The sequence below is a fragment of the Numida meleagris genome, chromosome 1 (genome assembly GCF_002078875.1).
Source record: "Numida meleagris isolate 19003 breed g44 Domestic line chromosome 1, NumMel1.0, whole genome shotgun sequence".
NCBI classification, from domain to species: Eukaryota; Metazoa; Chordata; class Aves; order Galliformes; family Numididae; genus Numida; species Numida meleagris.
Genome location: NC_034409.1, coordinates 101,603,503 through 101,616,967, shown reverse-complemented (window position 1 = coordinate 101,616,967; position 13,465 = coordinate 101,603,503). Strand labels below are relative to the sequence as shown.

General features: G+C 36.4%; 1 long non-coding RNA gene across 1 annotated transcript; it reads right to left on the bottom strand.

Moving 5' to 3' along the window:
* LOC110392860 lies at positions 982-9,318 on the bottom strand. Its single transcript, XR_002434657.1, has 5 exons — positions 9,180-9,318; positions 8,801-8,849; positions 6,064-6,115; positions 2,313-2,360; positions 982-1,425 (listed from the first exon to the last, which is right to left on the bottom strand). It is a non-coding gene; the product is annotated as an uncharacterized LOC110392860 (long non-coding RNA).

Here is a 13,465-nt window from a genome sequence, read left to right as displayed (position 1 = left end):
CTTTTTCCTTTCGTTTTGAATCTGCCCCAAAAAATCAGATTTTGAAAATGAAATCTTTTTACAAATAACAAATAGCCATCTTACCAGAAGTAACTTTCAAAACTATTTTAGAAATCAATTAGAAATAGAATGCATTGTTTTTTTTTTTTTTCCTATTTTGGAAAATTGACATTAAAACAATTTTATATGGAGCAGAGATATCAGTGGTGTAAATAACTGTGTAGAGTGAAGTGCACAGAAAACTGGTTCTTAAACATACATGCTCTGTGCAGCACTGATTAGAACATGGTAATTAACAGAAAAAAGAATATCATGTTGTCTCCAGTGCTCTGTGTGTTACAAAGTTGTCTATTATTCGGTGCCTAGAACAGTAAAATGTTACAACTACTGACATAATGTGGTAGAGGTGGAAATACAGCTTGTTGATTTCAACTGTGGAAAAAGACTCAAGAAAAAACTGAGTCTGCGCCAGACCCCAACTCGTATCAAGGATGACGCCTTCCTACTTCAGTGACATCAGAACTGTGCTCAGAGTAATGATTGTGATGTCTCGCATGTACAGTTATCTAGAAAAAGATTTTTTATTGTAGTTCTGAACTAGCCTGGTACTAAAAACAAAGTCAAATTGCAATTAATTGCAATTAATTAATTAGTAACTTCAGGGATTTTACATACACCTGTTGTCTTCAGGGCCATGCCATTCCAGTGAAGTGCAAGCGGAGAGAGGGAAGTGAACTGTAGAAGAGACAAGGGACTCATGAGCTGCAGTTTTCTGACGCAGGTACAAGTACCGGGGGTGGATAGAGTCAGATCTGTGAGCACATGCAGTGTGCCTACTCTCTATTTTCACTGTGTCATTTATTGTTATTTTTCTTCTCTTGTCATTTATATTTTTTTCCTTTTCCAATGACACTTGAAAAATAACGATTTCAATAACGTTAATAATTTTAACTAAAATTTTAATAATATGTTCTTCTTCTTAATTTCATGTCAGAGTTTGAACACTGAAAATCACGAACAGCATTTATATGAAACACTATCTGCCACTAGCTTAACATTCATCTATCAGGTGACCAAAATCTCAACCTGAATTTTCAGTCTGAGCTTTTATCTTTCTGTGGTCTCTTTACAACACAATTGCATCCTCTTCCTTTCTGTGGCCTTCAGATCAGTCTTTGCAACTTCTAAGTGGCGGATGAAGGAAATCCTTATTGCTGGAAGCAGCTCTACCTATTTATAAGAACCTACCACATGGTTTCCTAAAATACAAACTGACAAGGCCATGTGTCTCTGAAATGCTGCTGAAGGTGGTTTCAGAACCAGAGTGATAAAGCCTGGTCCTAACAGCCGTTGTCTCTTCCTCGTTGCCTTGTGTGCCAAGGAGTGCCAGTAGAACCCTTCCCCAAAGCACAGCTGCGAAACAAACTACAGTGGAATATTCCCTGTGAATTCTACCCAAATGTGAAAAGGAAAAGTGCATTTTTAAGAACAGATTTTAAGTTAAGCTGTTCAGTCTGAAAAGGTCAAATATGAAGAGGTGCTACTTTTGCTTAATGTAAAAACTGAATAACTTCTTTAATACATATAGCACTTAAGTGATTCAGTTAAGCTATATTAAATTACAATTCTGTTCCTTTTTTCGTGGTTATATTAAGAATTACAAACTTCAGATCTATTGTTATTAAATAGGGATATTTTTCACTGTTCAGGTACAAATATTTAAACAGTGCTAAATTTCTAGATATACAGATGAGCTAATTTGAAATTTTAAATGAATTAAAAGTTCAATTTCTGAAATGATTCTTGAGTGCTTCCAGGTGCTTCAATAAAACATGGTTCAGAAAAATCCAGTATTCTATTTCTGAAATTCACTGCTTAACCTCATTCTTGTTAATCTAGTATGAATTTCGATTTCATTTGACAGTATAGTTTTCAAATTTATAGATGAACCAGGCATTAAAATTCACATAGCTTATAATTTACATGGAAATGGCAGGAAAATAAGAGATCATTAGGCCTTGCATTGCTAAAATCAGAGTCATCTGACCTCCTTTAACAATGACTGCATTTGATATTTAATAACTTTCACAGATTAACATTGCTGACAGTCTGGTTTTGCAGTGGGTAGTTTAGTTCATTGGATACAAAGGCAAGTAAAAGAAAAGCCGATAAGCTCATGACTGTTGGTCATGCTTGCAGCCCTTGGCCACCCCACATTTACCCCACTGCACAATGTGCAGAAAGATCTCTGCTCAGCTGTAATGGGAAGCTCCACCCCATGAGTATTATTCACTTTACACATACACAGGTACCTGTAGCAGAAGTGCAGAATTCACATTCTTTGTTCATACCATGTTTGCCTGGGAGAGAAAAGCAAATGGTCAATCAGATTTGTCTTGGCATCTCTGCCTGGTGCTCTGTCCTCTAGAGCAAGGGGCTGAGTATCTGTTGGTCTCTGCCTGGGGTACATGAAGGTTTACCTCAAATTCTGGACTTCTTACTTCAAGAACAAAATCTTTAATTGTGGATATGTTTATTAATTTCTGTTTTCTTGTCTACAATTCTATTGTTTTGAAATTATTTTATTGCTAAATGCTGGACAAAGCTCATGTCAAGCACTCTGTTACACCATTTTCTTTGTCTGTACTGCATACAACAGAGCTTTTTTTTGAAGTGCTCTATTTCATTTAAAACTGATTGCACAATTTTATTGCCTGTGCTCCTCTTTAGCAATCCAGGCTTTTTCAACCAGCTTCTTTTTTTATTTTATTTTTTTCTGTTGCTAGATAGGAAGGAAAAACTGACATTTTCTTATGTAACAGAAGCAGGTTGTAGTACAGTGAAACTGGAAAAGCACTGCCAAGTATTCCAGCTGTACTCTCCGGCTATAGTTCTGCTCCTTCTCATGTCTCAGACAACCAGTGATGTTTCTGAGTGCTTCTGTTATCAGCAGGGATAATCTTTGTACGTCAGCTTTGCAGCTTTCCATTTAGTCTAAGACATGTTTGCCTCAAATGTAAGCAAACACGAGTTTTGTAGTACATTTTGTCCACACAGACTGACTTCAGTTTTTAATAGGTATGATACCACCACAGACCAGTACTGTTAGTACCAGATCTTTTCCAAATCTTTTTTTACTCCATTTCCCGATGTTTTGGTTGATGTACAGTATTTGTACTGCTACTTCAAATTTCTCATAATACAAGGGCATATGTTAGATTCTTGCACAATTTATTTAAAAAGAAAAATAACTTTTTTGGAAAGGAAGATAGCTTTATGTTTTATACAACTGAAGAGCATCCCATGGGAGGCCTTTCACTTGCTGGTGACTCACCAACTCAGGACCAGCTTGAGAGCTCTGTGAGTGGTGAAGCTGTTGGGGAGCTCAGATATGGGATTAGGGAAGGAAGGTTGACAGTGTTAGCAAATCTGACCCAGTTAAGAGCAGCCTGCCTGTCCAATGGGACACTGGATCACCTGACACACCTGCTGCCTGCTCATCATGACTACAGCTCCCCACATGGGATGTGCTTTGTGGTCTCTGGCCACGGGTAGGTCTTGGAAGCTGTCAAAGACACAACCACAAAAGCCAAGAGAGAATCTCCAGTAAAAAGTATGGGCAAGTGCTCATGTTGTCTAAGCACCAAAACCAAGACTTTTCATAAATCTTTGGGTGCTTTTATCTTAGTAAAGCCCTAAAGTTGCCAGTTTCAGTTTTAAGTGTAAAGTAAATATCTACTCAGAAGAGTGAACGCTTCTTTATTAAGACTAAGCTGTTTGCAATTATAAGAAAGTAAATATTCATTTTAGAAAAATACATACTGCTAATTTCCACCTGCATATGATTCAGATGTGTGCCAAATATCTGGGTTTCAGCACCTACAAGTTTCCAGGATGTTTTTCAGAGGGCAAATAAAAATTAATTTTAAATATATTATAAAACTAACAGCTGTTTGGGATTTTTTCATTTATGCCCATGTGACTACTGCAGAACAAATTAAAGAGATTGGTGAGAAAAGTGGATGAGATCTAATCAGGAAAAAAAGGGCAATGTTTTTATGAATTTTATTATCACATTGATGCTACACTTAATGAGATTTTTAGTCATGTCTATAAATATTTAATAATATAATAAATTTTAATAATAACTGCAGTGTATGACTCTCACAGATTTTTCATTAGTCAAACATGGATTGGCCATTTAATATAAAAGATATTAAATCTATTTGCACTTTAAACCACACTTTTTTACACAGCTAGATTTTCTGCTGTTGCTATTAACACACCATGTGTTTAATAATGTATATGGTGACCTACCTTCCAATTTGGAAAGGCAAATATAATTTTTTTTTTCTACAAGGTATCAAGTGTGGGTCTAATGGTGTTTCTCACAGACAATAAAATGAAGCATGGAAGGTTTTGCTAGAAGACATCCAAATGTTTTACACTGGACTGAAAGTATGATATTGTGACTGTGGTCATCCAAATTATTTTACCTAATAGATGGGAAAAGAATAGAGAGGGAGCTCTGAAGAGGAAGGGGAGACATAAAGGAAGAGAGAGAAATGGGAAAAAAAAATACCATATTTAAGGTGCTCTTTTGGACTGTTGTCTGTTTTAGAGGTAAAGAGGATAAACTCAATCCTCCATATTCGGTATGCAAGTAAAATGTAGGATAGTGATGAGTGTCCAGTTTTCTCTTTGTCCATGGCTATTCTGTGTATGAGCCTCCTCCTTGCATGGAATCTTCACCTGCATGTAGTAAAACCAATCCAAGAGTAGCTGCAAAGCTATGTTTAGAAAATATGGTTTTACTTTTTGTCAAATGTTTGAATGGCTGGTAATATTCTACACTTGCCTAGGAGAAAAGAGAAGTTGATACCAGAAGTGCGATTTTCATACAATAAGATGTTGTGAAGGCACATTGAATATGTTTCTTTCTTACAGACTTTCATGTATCTCAAATTTGGAGTTTATTATATGACTTGTAGGTTTGATGTTACTTGGCCTTTTTATCATTTTACTCTCTGGAATTGGATGAAGAACTCTTGTTTTACAAACCAAGCATATGTCCAGCTTCTTATATTTGTACTGTAAGAAACTGCTCCTCTTTAGCATAGGATGGAGAAGCTGACCTGGAAACCCCATCTGGTAGAGAGATATAAAATAGCCTTAAAATTCTAACTTTTGGGAGAAAAAGCACTTCATATCGCCATAGGAATTAAGAGAAAATAGAACCAGCAAAAATCTGTATTTTTCTTTCCCTAATTGAATGTAGTACCTAACAGAATGCTTTGCGAGTCCTACAAATCACTGTGAAGGGTTTAAATTAGAGAAATTATGTCAGCCACCTCATATTCCCTATCCCCCAAGTTAAATTTGAACCAAAACTTCTATTTTGTACAAGTTTTCCTTCGGGCCTTATGAATTTGAATTAAGTATTTCCTATGTGTTTGAACCTCTATATATCTGCTCCATCATTTGAAATATTATTTGCTCTTCAAAGTTATTCCACTTTAAATTTGTTTAGAGACATCATCTTAGATCAGTGGGTGTGCATGCATGTTCAAGAAGCATTTGTATGTAAAAATGTTCAGCTCACTAGCACAGCTAGAACAGTATTCATTAGAATATCTGTTAATGTACTTAGTTCTCTTATACATAGTCTTTTTTTTTTTTTAAAGAAAACTTACAGTTTTTTAAATTATTGTGATTGTCTGTTATACTCAGTTCTTCAAAGCAAACTTGCTGCCCAGGACATGGATATTAAAAAAGTGATTATATTACCACGGCAAGAATTTCACACTGACGCAGAAAGAGAGAATCTCTCTTTTTGCTGTTGTTATTTGAAGATAATGCAGAACAGGAATACTGACATGAGTCATTAGTTATTTAAGTAGGATCAAAGACTTTAGTATCACTAATAGAACCATTCACATGGGGCATTGTGACAAAGAAGAAGGAAACAATTGCCACCTCCAGTCTACCTTGACTTCTAAAACGAGTCATGTTTTTGCTAGAAATTATTGATGTAGGCAAGTTCCTACGTCACTTCATACTCACTGAGTGACTTTTTTCCCCCACACTGGTTGATAAAGGGGACTTCCAAGATGCTCTGGAGAAAAAAGAAAGAAAAAAGTAAAAAAAAAACACATATTAGAAAAAATGCAGATGACCTCTTCATGTGATTGTTCTAGAGAACAGTTTTCGAAATATTCATAAGTTTCACTTCATAATGATGGATAATTGACTGAGAATGCAAATGTAAGCCACAGAAAACAATCTATTAATGTATGCCTTCTCATTCAGATAAAAAACTGTGTAAAGGAGTAAAATTACTCATATTTGTCATAAGTTAATTTGAGTTTCCTTGGGATTATGTGAATGCCCTTGTCCTTTCTCATTTTTCACTGTTATGTTCCGCATTTGTTTCTGTGAAAGAATACATGGAATTAGTGCTATTTTTTTCAGGGACAGCTCAAAGTCTCCTATAAATATTTCACTCTGAATCAGCTTGCATTGCCACCAACAAAAATTTCATTACTTCCTTGAGTAAAATGTAGGCTAGATCCTCATTCTGCACAAAATCTCAAATAATCTATAAAATCAAAAACATATAAACTGTAGTTGTCCTGAAAACAAACAAGAATTATCTTGCTTTAGTTGTTTATGTCCAAAAAGGACCACCATCATCTGTAGTCTGCCTAATGTTAGTTTTTCTACATAAGAATTTTCAGAACTATAAACTGTTCATCAGTTATTTTTGGATGGGGTCAGTTAAGATCATTTTAAGAGATTATCTTTCTTTCAATTTGTCTGGTGTAAATTACAATTTAAAGAACAATTTAATATTGAAAAATGGATTTTTATTTTAAAAAAGCAATAACAAAGGAAATATTGATTATTGAAGAACTTTACCATCAAGAGTCCTCAGCCTTTATAAAAATGATCTAGACTAAGCAAGTTTTGCATTTCTAAGGTCTTTGCCAGCTTTACTAATTCATTAAAATACTATTGTGATATGTTTTTTTTCAATATTGGACTGATTTTTGGAAAATAGAATAGTTATTTTATTGAAATTGATGGGATGTACATGATGCCCAAAGAGAATATGTATGTTGTGTTGCAAAACCCATGGAGACTTCAAAATTCTTTATGCCATCTGATTGTGATGTCCTAGAGGAAGAACCAATGGAGTGCAAGTGTAAGCGACAAGCGGAAATTACGGGACTGTCTCCTGGGTCTGGCATAATCTAACCTTTTTATCAGAGATGCTTCAAAACTTTTTTCTTCCTTCATGGCACTTTGGAAAAAGGTAGATAAGCAGGGCATGATGTGATCATTTCTTATCACTGACATCATGAGGAAATGTGGATTACTCCATCTCATCTCTCTGATCAAGGTTTATCTCCCTATGTTCCACACTACTATGACTTAGAGTTTTCAATTTTTTTTTTCAGAGGCTGTGTGATATTTTGAGGATGGCACATATCTGTATGTATTTGTATTAAGCATATAGAATACAACTGGCAACAAAGTCATGATTTTTGTCCCATAAGAGCTGAAGGCAGGCTTGATTTCATTGTAGGCTGTGCAGGTGACCAGTTCGTAGGCTCTTCATGGCTGGGCTGCAATGGTACAAGGTGAGGTGGGTCATACTTCAGTTTTCACTTTTAACTCTTTCTGGAGATATTATCTGGCTTTGTGGAATTGAAAAATATGTTAAATATCTGGATTAAAAGAAGGATGATCATTTTCAATTTAGCCTTCATAGAAAAGTTAACTTCTAGTGGAAAGACAGAAACCATAGTAACTTCCCCTCTGATGAGTCAGGTCTTTTCACCTGCTTCCTTAGGTGCTTCAGAGTGAGCATTTTCTGCATGGAACTGAATGTTAAAATAAGAACAAAATGAAATAAGCAAACTGTGGATCTCATGTTAGTTTCATAACTGGAAAGAAGATAAATGAAAAGGTTTTGAGAGTAACTAAGTCTAACTACAGATTCAGTGAAGCCACCAAGAGATTTATAAAATTGCTGCTAAAAACTAACTTTCTGTTCAGTGTCAACTAAAACTGCATGCTTTGTAACAAAGCTGGCTGCTGTTTTTAACAGGCTCATATCTTGCTTAGGAAGAATGCTTTTTAGTTACCAGGAATTCTGGCCCTGACTTGTCAGATACCAGCTAATGCTGGGAGGCCTGGGATGAAGGGAGATCATTAAAGACAGTTACAGAACAGATACAGGATAGACACAATCAGATAACATACTGTCACAAGAACATGAAATAACCAGATTATTTTTAAAAAAGAGAATATGTTTAAAGCCAATTTCCAAACGTCAAGAGTGGATAAGTCTGTCAAATATCTTCCACTTCAGGATGCCACTAAAATTCTGCAGAATTTCTAAAAGCATGTCAAGTGTATAATATACAATTTATCAGTTACTTTGGGAAGCTTTTGTCCTGATGTGCAGTAGTGTTTGTGTCAGAGAGACAGAAAAGTTTAAGAGCAGAAATGCATACTCTAAAATGCACTAAAATGCACAGAATACCACTGTAGCTACATATGGGCTTTATTTCTAGCAAAGCCGTACGAATGTAAAAACCAACATGGAAAGCATCAGAACAAGTGCAGATATTTTTCACTCATATTTCAACTTCAGATCAATATGTTTCAGTATACGTAGCTGGAAACACAAAGGATGGTAAATCTTAAGTCAAAGAAATCTATTTGGTCTTACTGTGCAGTTAGTTTTACACTTCACTCCCCATTTAAAAAACCCTTGAGATGTATTACTGACCTGTACTCCAGGCTGTTACCAGTTCTGTTTGAAGAACCCTTCGGTGTTGCTGGAGAAAGAAATAAAGAAATGAGAATGAAATTCTGATTTTTCATAACATGTTAAAGTCAAATCTCTATTCATGCAGTGCAGCAAAGATTCGGAGACTGTCAAGAATCTGCATGCTTAAACCTATTTAGCTTTCTATAATTATGACTTTTGTGTAACTTTTTGCTCTACTGTCTGTATCATGCTTTGATGGGTATCCTCTATACTAAAAAAAAGAAACACGTGCACACACAAAAAAATGAAAAATGTCTTGGTATATAGTCTGAGCTGCTACATGTGAAAGAGAACACTGATGACAGAGAGGGAAAAGCTTAAAAGCAAAATGACTTACAGGCAGGAACAAAGGTATGAGCCTTTGCTTTGAACCCGGGAGCCTCTCATGCCTTGCTGCCAGTATATCACAGGTGTAGGCCACATGAACCACAGGAAGAATGCGACTGTGAGGAAAGTGATGACAGGTCCAAGTCTGTTCTGTGTTCATCCCATCATGCACTGGTGCATCTGTTATGCATTTACAAAAGTTTTCCCTTTTTCTTGTTCTTTTTCTTGGTAAAGTTATTTAAGCTAATTTAAGCAAATATTGGAACCATTATCATACCACCAACTCAAAACACTTTGAAAGTAGGAGGTGCAATCTCGGCCATTAAGAGGTAGCACCAGTTCTCCCTGGGAATTGCTGTAATAGTGCTGCCCTGCTGCCTGTAAGAATCTGCTGTTTTCAACAAAAATCATCAGCAGAACAGTGATTGAGAGCACATTCGTGCATGTGCTACAATAAAGCACTTCTGAGAAAAGCTGTTTCTGGGAATTTGCATTTTCTGTTCTACTGATGGAGTTGCAAGATGCTAGCAAACTGGCCAAGGGAGGAAAAGGTGCACTCAGCAGGTGCCCTGAAGGCTAACGTCCACCATTGTTTCCTCCCAGCAACACAGTGGGGTTTACCATATGACCAAGCCACCCACCCAAGATCCATACTTCAGTACATCTGCCACACTATTTAGTCACTCACATTTAGAGCCAGACAGAAAATATATGTTTACAATCTATATCTGTGACTATGTTTTCAGTTCATTTTCACCTGGCAAATTTTAATTAACTAGATTAGTAAGCAACATTAGTTCTGATAGAACCCTCAACCTGTGAGATACAAGGCAAACAACTGGCCATGCCTGGATCTTGACTCATAATGTTACTATATTTGAGAGAAAAAGCTAGACATGGGTTACTGATATCACTTGCTTACCTTTGTGCAAAGAGCAATAAATATTAAAGGCAGAATGAAATGTTATAGTGAGAAAGATGGAGGAAGAAATAGGAAGGAAAATAAGAATTTTCTTGGATCCTGTTAACTGTTTTGTTTCAGAAAGTCCAGTTATATAGAAATGATGAACTATGAACTGAAATGGTTAAAATGAATTCCTTATCAAAATCCCAGACAGGCATTAAACTTCTTGCAAATGTAAAAAAGAAAAAAAAAAGTAACTCTCAAATTTATGTCTCACTCAAAAATATGCAGAGTCCAAATAAAAGGCTTTTTCTGTTGCTGGCTGAGGATACTATTAACAGTAGCCTTCCTGGGTCCATGCTGATTGTTCTGAAATGAGGGGATATCCCACATCACTACCAGTCAGCCCTGAATTGGAATCTACACAGGACAACACAGTAGAATTTGACATTTTTGAGAGCAATTTTACGCAACAAAGCTCTCTGCTGTACATCTTGCAAGAAACACAATGCTCTGAACTCCCCATCATGACCTTCAGAAATCTATGCAGCCAAAGGAGAAAGAGGCCAAATTCAGGTCCATACAAATGCAGATTTTAAGTCCTTGCTGTATATACCAGGGCTGAAAAGAGTCATCTGTTCTTCAGATGTTTTTATTTATTATTTTGTGCTACAAGATTCCAAGTTAATCTGGAGTAATAACAAAGTTTTATTACAAATGTGATTGAGTGCTCTTAAAACTCAAAGTGATATTTGAATTGCTTTGATGAAATGAACCACTGGGCAATTCTGGACTTTGAATCTCAGTGTCTATCACTTATGAAGGCAGAAGCTTCTGAATTTATTGTTCCACTAAAGTAAAAGAGAATCTGATAAATAAATATATGCATGACTAGGTCTGAGGCGGGGTGGTCCACAACCCTGTTGGTCGAAGCACTTTTGTTTTATTGAGGAGATCAAGCTAGGCAATGTTAATGATTGCCCTAGAGTGGAAGGGCCCCAGTTGTTGAATCTGGGGGCCTGCAAGTTGGCCTTTGTCCAGGAGAAAACGGAGAGGAAAAACAGTTTCTAGAGTGGGAGAGGAAAGGGGCCTAGGGAGAAGTCGCACATTGCTGTGCCTCGCAGGTCATTCTGTTGGCCTTTGCATTTCTGTTTTTATTGTGCCTTTGAAATGAATGACTTTGCTGTGTACTTAAAGCCACTTATTTGGCAATAACACTCATGGCTTGATTCTGATGATAGGAGATGATCCTTGTGTATGATAGCATGTCTTCTAGTAGAAAAAAGCCTTGTGAAATGGTGATGTTTCATATATTCTTCCTATGTGAAACAGTTCCAAGTCATTGGACTGGATCTTTAACTGTCATCAGATAATGAAAGCATAGCAACTGCTAAATGCAAGGCTATTTGCCCTTAAGATTTGTAATATGAGCTCTGGGTGAAAACATTAAGGATGAGGTTTTCATAAAATACTTGTTTAGAAGTGGATGTCAAACAAAATGCTCCTTTCCATCTTGCTAAAATAAAAATTAATTAAAATAATAATAATAATAAAAAAACAGAAATCCAAAAATGCCTTAAAGCAAAACCTCATGCTGTAGTAAAGCAGAAATTTCTGTCTGTCTTCCTTCCTCCATCTCCATTTCTTCTTTGATGAAATTGGAATTATTCATAGTCTCCATTCTATCCTGGACTAATTTTTCTTTTTTCATGTGCTTGGAAAATATGAAAAAGAGGCTTTTTGCTTAATAAATGCAGATTAATTCCCCTCCTAAAAGTACCACTATGGAATTATTCTTTCTCAAAGCATCCATCTCCTCCGTTAGAATGATTAAAATCATTTTAATGTAGTGCCAACTGGGGGATTGTTGCCTTCTCTCAAAGAGCTATTGTAAACTCTTAATCTCCTTTGTTTAGATTATTCCCATGTAGAAGGCTGTTTTCTGTCTCTAAACCTGCTAAACCTTTAGAGATACATCATCTCTTTCATCTTTTTCCAGAGCTTGTTTTAGAAAAGTATTAGATCTGACTGTAAGTAGGGTAGGACTTGCTGCTTAAGTGATAAGGTCATCAGGCTCCTAGCCCTTCTCCATGCCATCACTTACTTTCAACATGTTAAGTTTAGTTGATTTTTGTGCTTATTTCTGTTCTCTTTTCTTCCTCTGCAACAGTAGTCAAAACAAAGGTTTCTTGAAAACTGTACAAACGACTTCTAATACAAAAGCACCCCTTCATCCCTGGGCTGTTGACATCCAGCTTTTAGAGATGACATAATGGATGGCTTTAACAGCATCTAACAGCATTTAACTTCCATGATTCCCTCCTGTCTGCCCCTGCTGTCTCATTCTCCTGCTGCCATACCTCAGGCATTAACTGCTCCATGGCCAGAGGGGAGAGGCAAACAGGAATCACGAAAGAAGTCCTACCAGAAAAGCACTGCACCATGTCCTATGGGGTTAACACCAGCCCCCTGACAGTACTAGGCCTTCCAAGGGAAATAATGTTTTGCCAGCTGATGGGCATCATTTGAAGGCAGTGATTCCACTGATGTCTCATTATTCACTAATCAGCCAGGTCTGGAGTTAAATATGGCTTAGGACTATAATAATTTAAACATTCTGCATATTGTTATGATCCCTATTCATTAACCATGATTTCTTGACTCATCCCGAAGTTGTAACTTTTATCTGTAGTGGGTTTATAACTTATCTAGTTAAAATATTAGCTTTACCATCATCAAATGATAACGCTGCTCATTTTTTTTCCATTTGTTTTTCTATAACAATGTGGTTTTGAGCTGACAATGCAGTGTTGACTGATTCTGTGAGTTTTAGGGAATTCATCCCACAAACAGATTGAGGCTGAGAGGGGAAAACTGGCCTAGCACTAGTGGGGCCAGCTGGACAATAAGATGGATGAAATAATGTATAGCACTCAATACACTTTGAAGACTCTTGGCTCTCTAAGGAGTGTACAGTGGACCATTGCAAGTGTATAGGAATGTCTGAGACCCCTGAAAAAGTAGCCCACAGAAAGTAAACACAGTGTACTTTGTGATTGTCCTTTATCTGGTGGAGGAATTCAACAGCAGATAATGATTTTATGTCAATGGCAACAGAAAAAGGTGAGTAGAGTACAAGGTGTTTGGTTTTTTTTTGTTAACGTTATTTTTTTTTAAAGATCATCTGAAGGTGCTATCCCAGCAGCCATCCTTTTTTCATTAACAATTTCTAATTAATTTTCTTGGAGTGGAAAAGCAAAAGATGACTCCGGAAGATCTCGAAAAGGACATGCTGCTCAAAGTATTGCTTAAAATTTTACCAAATACAAGTATTTTAATATGATTGCATCTGAAATCTAAAAAGAGAGATGGTTTCAATTTTCTCTTGTAAG